Raw genomic sequence first — 15,414 nt, forward strand, 5'->3', positions numbered from 1 at the left:
TAATCAAACCGCTAATAACACTGGGGAACAAAATTTTTGTTGCATCCACAAAAACACTTGATCTTACCTAATTCAAGTATGCTGATCTCAAATCTGACATTAGTGTTTTTTTTCTGTAAGCTACAGTGTTTTTACAATTCAAGATTTTAGGTTTTCATCTTATTGTAAAATTTTCAACATTTAGTTTAACATAATGAAGTAGAATGTCTTCTTGGGCATCATCTTTCTGAAAATATAATAATTTATATAATGTAGTAAGTACATTAATACACTAGCAGGCGTCCTCAAACTACGGCCCGCGGGCCGCATGTGGCCCCCTGAGGCCATTTATCCAGCCCCCCGCCGCACTCCCGGAAGGGACACCTCTTTCATTGGTGGCCAGTGAGAGGAGCACTGTATGTGGCGGCCCTCCAACGGTCTGAGGGACAGTGAACTGGCCCCCTGTGTAAAAAGTTTGGGGACCTCTGCGACTAGAGGATGATTTTATCTGAATTTGTCTACAATTTCAAAATAGAATATATTAAAACACTTATTTTAATCATAAAATTTGCACAAAACTTATTTAAATTCTATTCAGGCAAAAATTTGCATTTGTAGCTCTTGCGTTTGTGTACTTTTTTTTTTTTTTTTGTATTTTTCCAAAGCTGGAAATAGGGAGGCAGTCAGACAGACTCCTGCAGGCGCCCGACCGGGATCCACCGGCATGCCCACCAGGGGGCGATGCTCTGCCCATCTGGGGCATCGCTCTGCCACAATCAGAGCCATTCTAGCACCTGAGGCAGAGGCCATAGAGCTATCCTCAGCGCCCGGGCAAACTTTGCTCCAGTGGAGCCTTGGCTGTGGGAGGGGAAGAGAGAGACAGAGAGAAAGGAGAGGGGGAGGGGTGAAGAAGCAGATGGGTGCTTCTCATGTGTGCCCTGGCCGGTAATCGAACCCGGGACTCCTGCACGCCAGGCCGATGCTCTACCACTGAGCCAACCAGCCAGGGCCGTTTGTGTACTTTTTGAGGACAATCTCATTTGATGCTCCAGCAGTAGTCTGCTCATCACTAACAGCTCCAAGATTTTCAGGAAACTTATCAAGGTGACTGTTCAGGAAATGAATCTTAAGGCTCATGTTACATCTAATGTGGTGGAAAGCCAACAGCACCCTTTGAACCAGAACGTATGAGGGTACGAATTTGAAGTCCCATTGAATAAACCTGCTTTTATCTTCTCGAAAGACAAGGCAGGAAAAGCAGAAATAATATGTTAAAACATTCACTTTCTCTATTTAGAGCCTGAACAAACTGCTTCATTAATCCAAGTTTTACACGAAGTGGGGGAATAATGATCCTGTCTCGATTAACTACAGGTTCATTCACAATATTTTGCATCCCTACTTCCAGAGCTTCACGTTTCGGCCACTCCTTCTGTGTCCAGTGTTTCTCCTGAGCTCGGCTGTCCCACAAACACAGAAAGCAAGGATAATTTGTGAAACCTCTCTGTTGTCCTAGCAGGAAATTTAAGATCCACACAAATGATCCAGTTATGCTCCTCATACTTCAGAAAGTTGAGGACAATTTTTATGTTATTATAATCTTCCCGCAGATGACTTGTATAACCAATTGGAACCGCTGCATAAACGTTACCATTGTGAAGGAGAACACATTTCAGACTTTGTTTAGAGCTGTCAAGATATAGCCACCATTCTGTTGGACTGTAAGTGGTAACACCTAGCTGGCCTAGAAGACTATTGATATCATGACAGTAAACAAAGTGTTTTTCTTTGGAAAAAAAGCCCACAAAAATTTGTGCACACTTCCTGAAATGGGATACTTTAGCTGACAGGTGAAGTACTTTCTTTTATTGAAGCCTGTAGGCTAATAACTCAGCTGCTTTCTTTGATAGGCCCAAATCTCTTACTAAGTCATTCAATTTGGGTTGGCTAAACTGCTGAGGCATTAATGACTGCTTGGCATCAGAAGAAGACCCTTCAAATTCTACAACCATTTCCTCATGCATCTGATCAAAATATACTTGATCACCATGTTCACTTTCTTCATCTTTAGAAGAAATACAATCATTGAAAACTGGAACCAGAAGTGTCTCAGACTGTAGGTTAGGTCATATTGCTGAAGGAATATTAGGATATGCGATCATATGACATTTTTTTCTTGCTGATGCCCTTTGTATGGATCAGAAAGAAATAACAGTCACTGCTGTGGTCCTTAGGTTCATGCCAAACCATGGGAATACCAAAAGGCATTCCTTTGCGTTTTTCTTTTGTCCAGTCATGAAGCATTTCCTCACTATTATGACACACAATAGAAGGAGCCTAATTTTTGTCTTGAGTGCAAGGGGAACTTGAAAATAGGCAATATATGCACATGTCACAAAAGATGAAATATTATGCCTTCGACGTTGGAGTATGTAACAGCCACATATATAACAGAAGGTATCAGGACTATTCTTACATTTACGCCTACTCGAAGAAGCCATGATTCAATCTTAAAACAAAATAAGAGGGTGTTTTTATCAGATAATAATCTTTTACATTTAAAAACAGCTACAATTATGTAAAAGTGATGTTTGTAAAACATGAATTGCCTTGTGGTTATGTTCAATCCAAGAGTCGTTGTCCTTTCACTCCACTTTAAAAACCAATGCATGACGTTAACTGTAACAAAGATAAATTAAAATTGCATAAAAACTCGAGCATGCACCAAAAAACAGATTTCAGATTTGGAATCAGCGATGCAGTTATATATAGAAACAGTTCTAAAACCTCATGAAACAGAAAATTAAAAAAAATTGTTCCCCAGTGTAATCAAAGATAATAAAAAAGTCTCAAAAATGAACAAAAAAGGAATTGTTTCATGTTAACTATGCCAGATTCTCTATTTGATTCTTTTATTTGTGCCTTCTTACCCTCACACTTAATATTATATTTTAGGTATTATGACCTCCATGTTCAAGATGAATGTTGACTCAGAAAGTGTATAAAGCTGCTAAGTAGTAGTAAGGAATATAAACCCAGGCCTTCTCTATGGAAGTATATTTTGTTCATTGAAGTCATTTGGTTTACAGACCCAAACATTTTAAATGCACCATCCTAATTAATGAAGGATATAGCGTACAGGTTAAGGACAAGTATATTCCTTGTTTCAATATAAGGTTAGAGGGATATGTGTTATTTCTTTCTAGATGAGATCATTCCAACTATTAAAATGGAATAAATTATCATATTGAAGCTAATTTGCATTAGTGAAGGCACATTTTGTTACAAACAACAGTAAATGACTCAGGATAATTAAAAAAAAATTATTGAAGTGTTAGTGCAGAGGTTTAGTGAATTCCAGTAGTAGTTAAAGCAGCAAGGTCTTTCAAAAAAACCATTTGAAACAGTTCAGCAGTGGATACACCCTAATTTGAGTTGCAGACAAAGAATAACTCACCACTATTTCCACAGTCTCTATCTCTTCAGTTTTAATTTCCCAAGCTATTAGTACAGATTTGTCCAACATGGATAGATATTTACCCCCAGTGGATCATGAAAGTCAATTTATGAAGTAATGACTTGACTTGGGTAGTCTTTGTCACCCACATATTTGGCCAGAAGTCAGAGTTTCTTTTCAATGAAAGGTGTAAAAAGTAGTACTGAGATAAAATAGCAAATATCACTCACCTCTTTGCTTCTGATAAGTTGTGCACACTGGTGTGTATACATTTCTACACGTACATATCCATGGGAAGGGATGAAACACAACGTGAGTAGTTTCAAGATGATCTAGTATGAATATACAGGTGTCCACAATGCTACTGTAGTTTTATACCTTCATAATTTCAAGAGAGTAAAAGGTACAAATTGTAAGGAACATCATTTAAAAGTAAAACTATTTTAATTTCCTTTTTCTCTATACTTTTGTGAAGTATAGGTAATAATATATTTTTTAATATGCAAGTTTTTTAATTGATTTTAATTTATTGTGTTTAAATAGATTCTAGTATTGCCAATAATGCATCCCCCCTCCCCCATATTCCCCTCAACATCTCCCTTATTTTTAGTTTCCATGTTTTGTTTCTGAGCCTCTGAAGATGCCAGAGTGACAAAAATTATAATTTATCTTAAAAATGTATATAGTTAAGTGTAAATGACAGACAAATTATTAAACAAGCAAATTATATTTTTGAAAATTGATAGCTTTGACCCTTCTATGGTTCTTAAGCTTTGAACTTCACTGTGGCATTGTGGACCGCTGTGTGGATACAGGTGAGATTATCATGACTATGCATTTTGTGTGCCATCCTTTCCCGTGGGTATGCACGTATACAAGTGTGTATGCACCTGTTGTCCACAAGTTCACAGAAGCTAAGAGGTGGATCCTGGTTGCTATTCCTTTCATCCCTGCTCCTCTCTCAATAATAGGAATGTTTGTCCTCCAGTCACTGTGTGGGTGAGGATGTTCGAGGGAGCTATGGGAAGAGACATATTTTTATTAAAGAAAAGGATATAGAAAATATGCAAAGTTGTTAACAGTTTATTTTCAGGGAAATGTGGGGTGAATACAGAGGAGGTGATTTATAATCTGTCCTATTTAAATTCTATAGAATCTGCACTTTTTTGCTGAAGCACATATTCATGGGTGTTCTGTGTAGGGGAGTAATAAGTTTGATAAAGAATAGGGCAATTTCGGGATGTTGTGGTCCACCTTCTTTATCAAGAAAATGGTGGATAGTGTTAAAGAAGAGGTTATGTGCTCATATAGGTGGTGAGCAGTAGAGCAGGTGGTAGATATGCATGAAATAGATGGGTAGTATGGCTGCTAAGTAAAGTGCTGCCCCTCAGTATAGTCTAACCTGCTTCACTTCCTCTCTTTTAGGGGCTGAAATACAGTCTGTTTAGTTGAAAGGGGTTTTCTTCACGCAGATGTTCTTCCTTCTGGCATCTATATGTCACCTTCTTCAGTTTATTCTTCTTTCTTTCTTCTTTTTTTTGGATCAGACGGGCCATGGCACGATGGAAAACATGGCAGCTGAAGCCCTCAGTGACCCCGTACTCCACGTGCTCCTGCAGGACCTGTAAGCTGGGGAACACCCGGCAGCAGGCCATGCACTTGAAGCCACGGTCCGGGGCCACCAGCCGCTCAGGTGTCTTGGCCCTGGGATACTCGTCCAGACCTGGAGGCTCTGCTAGAGTCTCAGCCTTCTTCATTTTCCCTTGAGCTCTGGTGTCTGAGCTGGGCTCATGGTCAGTTAGGGGTCTCTTCCGAGACAAGTGAGAGAGAGAGGGACATTTTTATGAACCTTTTCAATTTAAGTCATTTCTTACACTACTATCTTTTTTGAAGGGCACAACAATTCCTTCTGTGAATTTTGTAAAACATTTGCAACCCTTCTTTGGATAGGTTTGTATTAAATAAAAATCATGAACCGTTTCTCTGTGCCACGTACTGAGGACAAAAAGGGCTTGTTCTTATCAACCAAGTAGAGTGGACAGGTGGCAGGTGGACAAAGGGTGGGGAATCTCTGATTGTTCCAAATCCTGGGATACAGACGTCTGAAGGAATCCTAGGAAAGAAAATTTCAAACATGAGAAAACTAGGATGTGTACTTAAGTTAGAGTTAAAATGGACAGGATTTGTGTGACCATGTTGAGTAAATGCTCATGTGTGTGATATTTCAGAATTCCCGATGTGGTAGGCATTATCAGAGTTATTTACATAATATTACTGTGGGAAGGAGGATATGACACAGAATGTATATTCTGTTGGAATGTTGTGTACATTCTGGGACATATCTGGTGACTGGTTTGATATTTTTAGAAGGAGATGGGGAATGAGTGCATGATTGTTAGTGGTGTGACAACACATGTGACCAGGGCACAGATGCGACCTTTTCCTTCTGTGAGGTGGTTAGACTTAGAGTGTAGAGAACATGTGCCTAGCTCTCAGAATGAGCAGCTCTATGTAGATCTGAGACTTTGGCTCTACTGGGATATTTGATAGCAGATGAAAATTCATTTCTATTGGGACATGTGAGTTTTCTAGAGTTTAGCTAAGATTAGGGTATTTAAAGTAGGTTATTTGTTTGAGAAGATATGAGTGATTTATGGAATTACTGTGTAAATGTCTAAGTCTAAAATAACCATGTGGAAGTCTGAAGTTAAGAGTATATGATGTGTTGCTACTGGAGAAGGGGAATGATAAATGGGGATGAAGTTCTGTGTATTTGAGAAGAAGGTTTAGGAAGAATAAACGAAGCCATGCCTGGTTGAAGAAGGACAGATGAGTAAGTGTGGTTGAGGATGCTCATCTGAGAGGGTAAGTTCTGATTATACTCCCACTCACATATTAGCACAGCCCACCAGGTCACCCTCAGCTTTATCCATGATGCTGTGTTGGAAATTTGTGCTGAAGCTTCTAGAACTTTCCTGGAAGTCACAATCACTGTTTGTCTTTCTTACTACTAGTGTGTCTTCACTGTTTCCCTTTCCTGGGTGTGAGGGATGGTGAAATTAGCAGATACTGGACTGAGAAACTCAGCTGCATCTCTTGTTTAAGCTCAGATCCCACCTGTGTGTGTTCCTTACCGTCCTCATCAGGACGAGGATGGTTGGATGCAGAGAGGTGGTCTGTTAAAACGTCTTGGAACAGAAAGTTTTCTTCTCTATCTGACCAGATGCTGTGAATTCCATCACTAATTCTAATTCTGGGGAACAAAATAAAAAAGAACATTGAAATGAGCCATTTTGCGCCAATTTAAAAAATACATGTTGATATTAGAATTATATGTCAGTCATCAGTACCACAATGACACTTGCTTCCATAAAAATTAAGGTGACTTTCCATTTAAAATTTCATTTACTCCAAAATAGAAATAAACACAAAATTTTAAACACAAAATAGAAATAAATAAAAAATTTTTAAGTTTCATGTTTGATAGATTTCAGTAGGATTAGGAATTTTGTATGTTATATTCTGGAGATCTATACAGATTAACAAAAACTGTAACCATGACTGACAATATTATGCAGGAACTTATATTTGGAAATCAACTCAATGTCCTCATGAAAAATTGTTCAATTTGGTGATATGAGTCGCAAGGTGTATGAAAATCTGCATGTATATTATTTCATATTGATATCTATGTTGATGTAGATATAAATATATAGAAAAATGTAAAGATAAATTTTATTGCTGTAGAAATTAACTTCATTATTATGAGGTCACTGTCTTTGTTTCAATGTTAACCATGCTCACTGGTCATTATTTCAATGTTTAAGATTATCCTCATCTGTCATGAATGCATCTGGTGTATACAATTCTTCACGTATGTAACATAATGGTATGTTAAATGCAATGATCTTGGTGTTTAAGTTCATAACATGTTGTTTTTACTGAATCAATAGTTATTTTTTGATTGTTTAGGTGATTGTGAATCTGAATATTGATGAGATATATGGAATAGAGGTTGGTATGTATTTTTGTGTCTGTGTGTTACTTCCGTGCATATTTAGGTTTATAGATTTCATTTTCTATAACTATAGATTGTGTGATTTGAATATTATGTGTTTTAGATATGGAGTGTCTTATTGAGCTTATTTTTTGATACCAGTGGACTCAGTGTATTTTTTAATTGTGAGAGAAAATTAAAGAACCTGAGGATGGTAAAAGAAATGATTATAAGAGAAAGACTAGATGGGCATTGCAAACAGGCACTGTGTGTGGAGGCAGAGTAAATAAAGAATGCAGAGAAGAGTTTGTAATGTTAAGTGTGCAGTAAAATGTGATTGCTTTAGAAAATAAAACTATGGAGGTCTGATTTTTAAAAGAGGTAAGACAGTATCTGGACACTAACTAATGCCTAACAATCTAACTCATAAGCATTCATCAAACAGAAATGTGTCCACATTGCAAATCAATATAATAGAATGTTAGAAACATTTTTCAAGTAGTCCCATCCTGAAACCATTCAAATGCTCAGAAAAGTATAATTAATAAGGAAATTATATTCATGCATGATACACGTAGACCAAGAATAAACAAGCTAAAGCTATTAAGCAACATCAATAAATTATTCAAATATAATGAGTGAAAAGAACCAGACACAAAGTATAAATTGTGTCCTTCTATTTCCATAACATTTAAAGCCAGGGATAACTAATCTAGGGTGTTAGGGGTTTGAGAAATTGTAAGTCTTTGAATAGTATAGACAGAAATAGAGTACAGGCCCTGGCCAGCTGGACAGTGGATAGAACCTCAGCCTGGCATATGGACAGCCTGTATTCGATTCCCGGTAAGGGCACACAGGACAAATGACCATCTGCTTCTCTTAACTTCCCTCTCCCCCTTTTCTTCCTTCTCTCTCTATTCCCCTCTCACAACCAGTTTCTCGCTTGGTCAAAGCATCGGCCTGAGTTGCTAAATATAGGTTGGTTTATTCAAGCATTAGCCCCAGACCAGTAGCTGGGTGGATCCTGGCAGGGTGCATGCAAGATTCTGTATCACTATCTCTCCTCCTCTCACATAAAAAAAAAAAATTAAAAATTAATTTTTAAAACGTGTGGGAAATTCAGATGCATGTGAGTGGGCATCTAAATTCTCTACCTCATTTTCACTTCTAGAGGATCATACCTTTTCACAAGTTTTTTGTTATTAGTACTTTCACACCTTCCTGGTAATACACCATGCTCTTATCTGGTATATACTAATATAATCTTCTATGTAGATATGATAAAAGTCTCCTCTTAATCCATCTCCTTTATTTTATTAAATATAAGACCATTCTCCAAAATCCCTGGGCTAGGTCCAGTTTTTTACAGTGTTATTTTCTTGGAATTTATTGCTTGCATTGCTGATCTCATTAACTAAGATGCAGAATCAATTTAGGGCTTTTTTGTCCTGGGCAGCCATGTTCCAACTAGTGGTCAGAACACAGAGGTCTTCCTTGGCCATTTCTAAGGCCCAACCTCCATGGATCCTATTCAGGAGTTCCTCCTTACCAGTAACCTTAGCTCATGTTCAAAAAAATAATATAAGTGATATCATCTGAAGTTGAAGAAATCTCCCAAACTTTCTTGGTTTAAGTTAGAGTCCCAGCCTTGTGATTGCTCTGCAAAGCATGTTCTCATAAATTCAAACCTCCTAAGAAATTAAGTAAAAATAATAGTGATGTAGTCCATGTTATTTGTGTATTTATCTGTCCACGAAGGAAATAATAATTGTCTTTCAAAGTTTAAGAGAATTATAATCAATAGCTACTTTCTTACTTCAACTTTAAGTCAATAAAATGTAGGTATTTTAAATTATTTGAATGCTCAAATACTAATTATATAAATAACATCATTTGTCTTATCTGTGATTTTTTAAAATTCTACCAAATTCACTAATAAGTCATGATCAGTTAATTTTAAAGCTCAAATTATGAAATATTAATTCTTAAGTAAGTGAAAAAGACTGTATATGTAGTTGACTTTACCTATTTGCTGACTTCTTCTACTCATTGTAGTCTTCCTGAAGGATACCATGGTGTCTAAAAGAACTGAAACTTTAGAAATTAGTGTTTTAATCCTGAACTCATTCAGTGATTCATCCAAGTTGTGCACATGGTTCTGGCTGTGATGAGGTACGTATCAATCTTAGGGATCAATTTTCTAGCTTTAAGCAAACCAGTGAGACAAATATGTATGCTAGACAACTCGATAAAGCCCTATACACATAATTCTAGTCTTACATACCTAGATTCCTATCACATTCCAGTAGAGATGTTGTTTTATGACTGAAAGACACGTGATTTTAGTCCTATAGAGTTCAGGGTGGATAGTGCAGGGTTGAATGAAGAGTTTCCCAGCTCAGATCTACTGGTCCTCAAGCCAACAGAATTAATAACTGGTCCTCTTCTTTTGCAACAGTGGCTCCTCCCTCCTGTAAAATCAAGGCAGTCCTCAACTCTTACCAGTAGTTGGAACCCACAGGCGGCCATGTCTGCAGGTACCACAATTAGGAAAATAAAAGTATGTCTTTGCTCCCTAGTGAGAACTTCCTCTCTGACATGTAAACTTATGTTTCACCTTTCAAACCACCAAAAATGTTTTTTAAAATGCAGTAGACACTTGACTTTGCCACCTAGTTACGGATAATCTATAACCAACATTTAGATTTTATGAAAGCCCAGTCATTGATTTATACAGCTTATATATAGCCTCAAGGTATCTGTCACTTTTTGATAGGACACATATTTTTTGCTTTCTAAAGAAGATTTCAAATCATAAATAGTTCTTTGTCTTTGCTTACATATTTTAAACTTACACTCTTTAAATCTTGAGTGTTTTCTTCTCTTTGTTTAGAAGCCATGTATTCCTACACTCTTCTCTCCTTTAGTGCAGCTGGTTAATAAACTTAGAAATGAGAGCAGCGCTGCAATGCTTGTAATGCTACTGCTCTCTTGCTTTCTAAATGGAATAATGGGTTTCAGGATTGGGTTCCTTAAAATGACAGCTCTCCGCCTGACCTGTGGTGGCGCAGTGGATAAAGTGTTGACCTGGAAATGCTGAGGTCGCTGGATCGAAACCCTGGGCTTGCCTGGTCAAGGCACATATGGGAGTTGATGCTTCCAGCTCCTCCCCCCTTCTCTCTCTCTGTCTCTCCTCTCTCTTTCTCTCACTGTCTCTCCCTCTCCTCTCTAAAAATGAATAAATAAAAAATAACTAAAAAAGTAACTAAAAAAATGACAGCTCTCCCTGTGTGTTCTGTGGGCAATGAGGGAGTTTTTAACTCCTTTCAGACAGGAAAAGTCATTATTTTTTTAGTCCAAGTTGAAATCACTTCCTCAAGCCACAAAACTTTACATTATATTATTATAATACTGTAATATTATTAAAGATATCTTTTGCAATAATGCCCAGTGTAGCCCACCCTGCCTAGCAACCCTGAGAGGTCAGTACTGTTAAACTCATGTGTGTAACAAGTTATAGACCTGGAAATGAGAGCAGTTAAGGGACATTTTCAAGGCTAATGAACTGGTAAGGATTTCTGTGTTTGAGTCCAGAGCTATTTTTCTATAAAACTCTCTGTTGATTTTGGTAATGGCAGCATTTTAGTTTTGTATATGGTACATGACACTTTCCTTTGTAAAAAGTGAAAAAAACCAGCCTGACCAGGTGGTAGCATGGGAAATTGAGCATAGGACTGGGACATGAGGACCCAGGTTCAAATCCCAGATATCCGCGGCTTGAGTGCAGGCTCATCAGCTTGAGCAGGAGGTCACTGGCTTGAGTGTGGGATCAGAGACATGACCCGCTGGTCGCTGGCTTGAGCCCAAGTTTGCTGGTTTGAGCAAGTGATCACTTTCTCTGCTGTAGCTCCCTAGTCAAGACAAATATGAGAAAGGAGTCAAGGAACAGTTAAAAGAAGCAGCAACGAAGAATTGATGCTTCACATCTCTCTCCCTTCCCGTTTGTGTGCCCTGTCTGCCCCTCTGTCTGTCTCCATCTCACACACACACACACACACACACACACACACACACACACACACACACATACACACACACACACACACGGGAAACAGACAAAATCAAAGACATGTAACTAAAGTTCCATTATCTTTTTAGCAAATATAGTCCTTTTTTCTGTAATATATTAACTATGCAAAAATTAACCAACCACCCAAGGACAAGACATCTGTTCCTCAATCAGGTGTGTTCTTTTTTAAATGAGAGACTTCAGAGCAGTGGCAAACAGGGAGAGGGGGGCGGACTTTGTCAAAGACTATATAAAGTATAACAGAAATAGAAAAATAAGTTATTCTTCTCTAGGTTATATAACATTTATTGCTTAAATCCTTAGTTAAGTTTAGGAGGAAATAAGACAAATTCTTTTGTAAAAATTTAAAAACAACAAATCCTTGCATTCTGAATAAGTTTCTAATGTTCCAAATTTCCACAGATGTCTGTTACCTGAGAAGACTATTTCATTTTGTTTCTTCCAGGTTTATACATTTTCTTATTGTTTCCTATATTTGATGGCAAATACATAAGACTATTGACAACCAAGATTCCTAATATTCAGAAATTCCAATTTCTCTCTCTCTTTATCTCTTTCTCCCTTTCTCTCCTATGCACATACATATACATGAAACACATGCGCATGCGCGCACATACCCACACACATGAAAGAAGAGGCTGAATTAGTTCCTGATCCACTGTGGCCTAAGTTCAAATTCATTTTGACCTCATGCTTACAGGAACATGCATAATTCAGTAATTAAGTAGTGCCCACACTGGACAGAATCTTTGTTTCCAGGAGCTTCCAAATCTGCAGGAGTCTCTAAGAGCTGGCCATTGGGCAGGGGGATTGGAGGTTGTATTCATGATATATACTATTTAAGATATATGAAAAAATATAGTGCACTAGAACTAAAATGTCTCTTCAAGCCCTTAGTGCTTTGAAACATGCAATTCTGGAAGAGTAATTTACTTGTTACAAATGAACATACTACTGGCATAATCCAAATTTGCTGCTCTGTAATTAACTCAGCACATTCCTGCTTATTTTTTTCATTTTTCAGTTACAGTTTGCATTCAGTATTATTCTGTATTAGTTTAGGTATACTGCATAGTGATTATACAGTCATATACTTTACAGAGTGTTCCCTCCAATATTCCAAGTACCTACCTGGACCCATACATAGTTATTACGATATTGTTGACTATATTCCTTATGCTGTAATTTATATCCCTGTGTTTATTCTGTAACTGCCAATTTGTATTTATTAATTTCACATCTTTTCATCTAGCCCCCCACCTCCCACAACCTCTGGAAATCATCAGTCTCTTCTCTGCATCTTTTTTATTATTATTATTATTATTATTATTTTATTAAGTTAGTGGCAGGGAGGCAGAGAGACAGACTCCTGCATGCTTCCCCACCAGAATCCATCAAGCAAACCCCTTACCCAGCGGTGCTCTGCTCCTCTGGTGCCGCGGTTCCACTGCTCAGAAACAGCTATTTTAGCACCCAAGGTGAGGTCATAGAGCCATCCTTAGTGACCAGGGCCAACTTGCTTGAACCATTTTAGCCACGGCTGCCAGTAGAGAAGAGAGAAAAAAAGGAAAGTGGAGGGGTGGAGAAGCAGATGGTTGCTTCTACTATGTGCCCTGATGGGAAATGGAACCCTAGACTTCCACATGCCGGGCGACACTTCAGCGCTGAGCCAAACAGCCAGGGCCTCTTTGTATCTGTCAGTCTGTTTCTATTTGGGGCCTTTCTTCCTTTCTTCATTTATTCCTTCCTTCCTTGCTTTCTTCTTGCCTTCTTCTCTCCCTCTCTTCTTGTCTGTCTCTCTCCCTCCCTTCTGACCTCCTTCCCTCTAGTACCTCCCTCCTTCCCTCCCTTCCTTTCTCCTTCTATCTCTCTCTCCCTCTGTATTTTCCACTTTCTTGACTAATGAATAGGGTTTCTCTAGAGTGAGCTATTACAGTCTAGATGATCCCTGTCACAGGAAACATGTGGAGAATTAGCAAAGAAATATATAGATATTTTTATTCATAGAAGAATGAAAACTTCAAAGTAGCACAAGAAATTTTGACCAAAATTTTTATATATTTGTTGTTCATACGACTACCACATTGCATTTTTCCATAGCTTTCTCTAGAAAAGGGTTTACCAGATGACACTTTGCCAAATGGCATAAAGAGTCACAGAAAGAAGATTCTGGACTTATATTTTTCCATGGACTATTATAGTTACTCAATAACATTAAAGTTAAAATAAAAACAAATGAGTAACTGAAGACAGAAGGTTAGTAATATAAAACTTAACAACAACAATAATAAAACTAGATAGTTTTTAATAGCAAGAATGGGATGGTAAATGCTCCTCAAGTAATATCAGATAATTTATAACTATCTAATATTAATGAGGCAGCCTAGAGCACAAAAAGATGATCTGACATTTAAAAAATGATGAATGAAACATACAGATAATATAGTGTGATTTAGCTTTATGCATATACAGCCCTCATGGATTCTTTTAATGCAAAACTAATTTCTTAAAGGATTATTCTTATCCTAGAAGTGAAAGTACTGCACATATTTTCAGTTCATCCTTAGGTTTGAAAATGAAGTACTTTCATTAATTGGGTAAATAATTCTACTCTTGATAAGGAATGCCTTCCTTTTAACCTTTTCATTTCATTGTACGTTACAACATCTGTTACATCTAACTTAGTGTGTGTTATGCCTGCTTTTGTTAGTTGGGACTGTTTCTCTTATACAGTGTGTCCATCAAGTCATGGTGCACTTTTGACCGGTCACAGGAAGCAACAAGACAACAGAAATGTAAATCTGCACGAAAGGAAAGGAAAACTCTCCCAGTTTCATACCTATTCAGTGCAGTTCGACCTGGGCTCACGCACAGATTTTTTAGAGCTCCTTAGGTAGCTATTCCGTATAGCCTCTACAGACTCGTCACTGACTGATGGCCTACCAGAACGGGGTTTCTCCACCAAACTGCCGATTTCCTTCAACTGCTTATCCCACCGAGTAATGTTATTCCTATGTGGTGGCGCTTCGTTATAAACGCGCCGATATTCACATTGCTATTTGGTCATGGATTCGAATTTAGCGAGCTACAGAACACAATGAACTTTCCTCTGTACCGTCCACATCTCGACTGCCATGGTCGTGGGTTGCTCCGCTGTATACATGGTGTTATGTCATCATCTGCACATGCGCACATGCTGCCACATCATCCTACAGAAACTGGGAGGGTTTTCCTTTTATTTGGTGCAGATTTCACATTTCTATTGTCTTTTGTTGCTTTCCTGTGACTGGTCAAAAGTGCACCGTGACTTTACTGACACATTGTATTACGGTAAATAATGTTTTTGTAGTGGGTAATTCACAATAGTGAAGTCTTTGGTCTTATTTCTGCCAAAACTTTGCACCCACATCTGGTAAGACCAGAATTAAAAATAATAGAAGTGGTTCCAGACAGCCTGAAAGCTCTTTAAGGCATATCTGATGTCAGTGCAATAGGGAAGATGATCATTTCTAATTCATAACCCCTTATCCTGGCTCACTGTTTCTGCACAGGTGAGAGTCAAATTAGCTGCTGTGAAAGTTTATTCATTCCTATAGTCTACCAAAGTAGTTTTGAACTCATGTTCACTTATGGAAGCAATTCTTCAGATTATTTTTTATAGTTATCTCTTTACTTCGAGTAAATGAACTCAGCATTTCCCCTTGAAAGTCATTAGACACATTCTATTGACTTAAACCTACCCATAATCACTACAAGGATTATATCCATTCTGAGACTATTTGCCCAAGCAAAGTATATAGAAGGTAAATTTAAACATTATTGCATCCATCTATTCAAAAACAATGATTAAGTAAATACTATGTATCTCTTTTAGATTTTGGTGATACAGGT

The sequence above is a fragment of the Saccopteryx leptura genome, chromosome 4 (genome assembly GCF_036850995.1).
Source record: "Saccopteryx leptura isolate mSacLep1 chromosome 4, mSacLep1_pri_phased_curated, whole genome shotgun sequence".
Taxonomy (NCBI): Eukaryota; Metazoa; Chordata; class Mammalia; order Chiroptera; family Emballonuridae; genus Saccopteryx; species Saccopteryx leptura.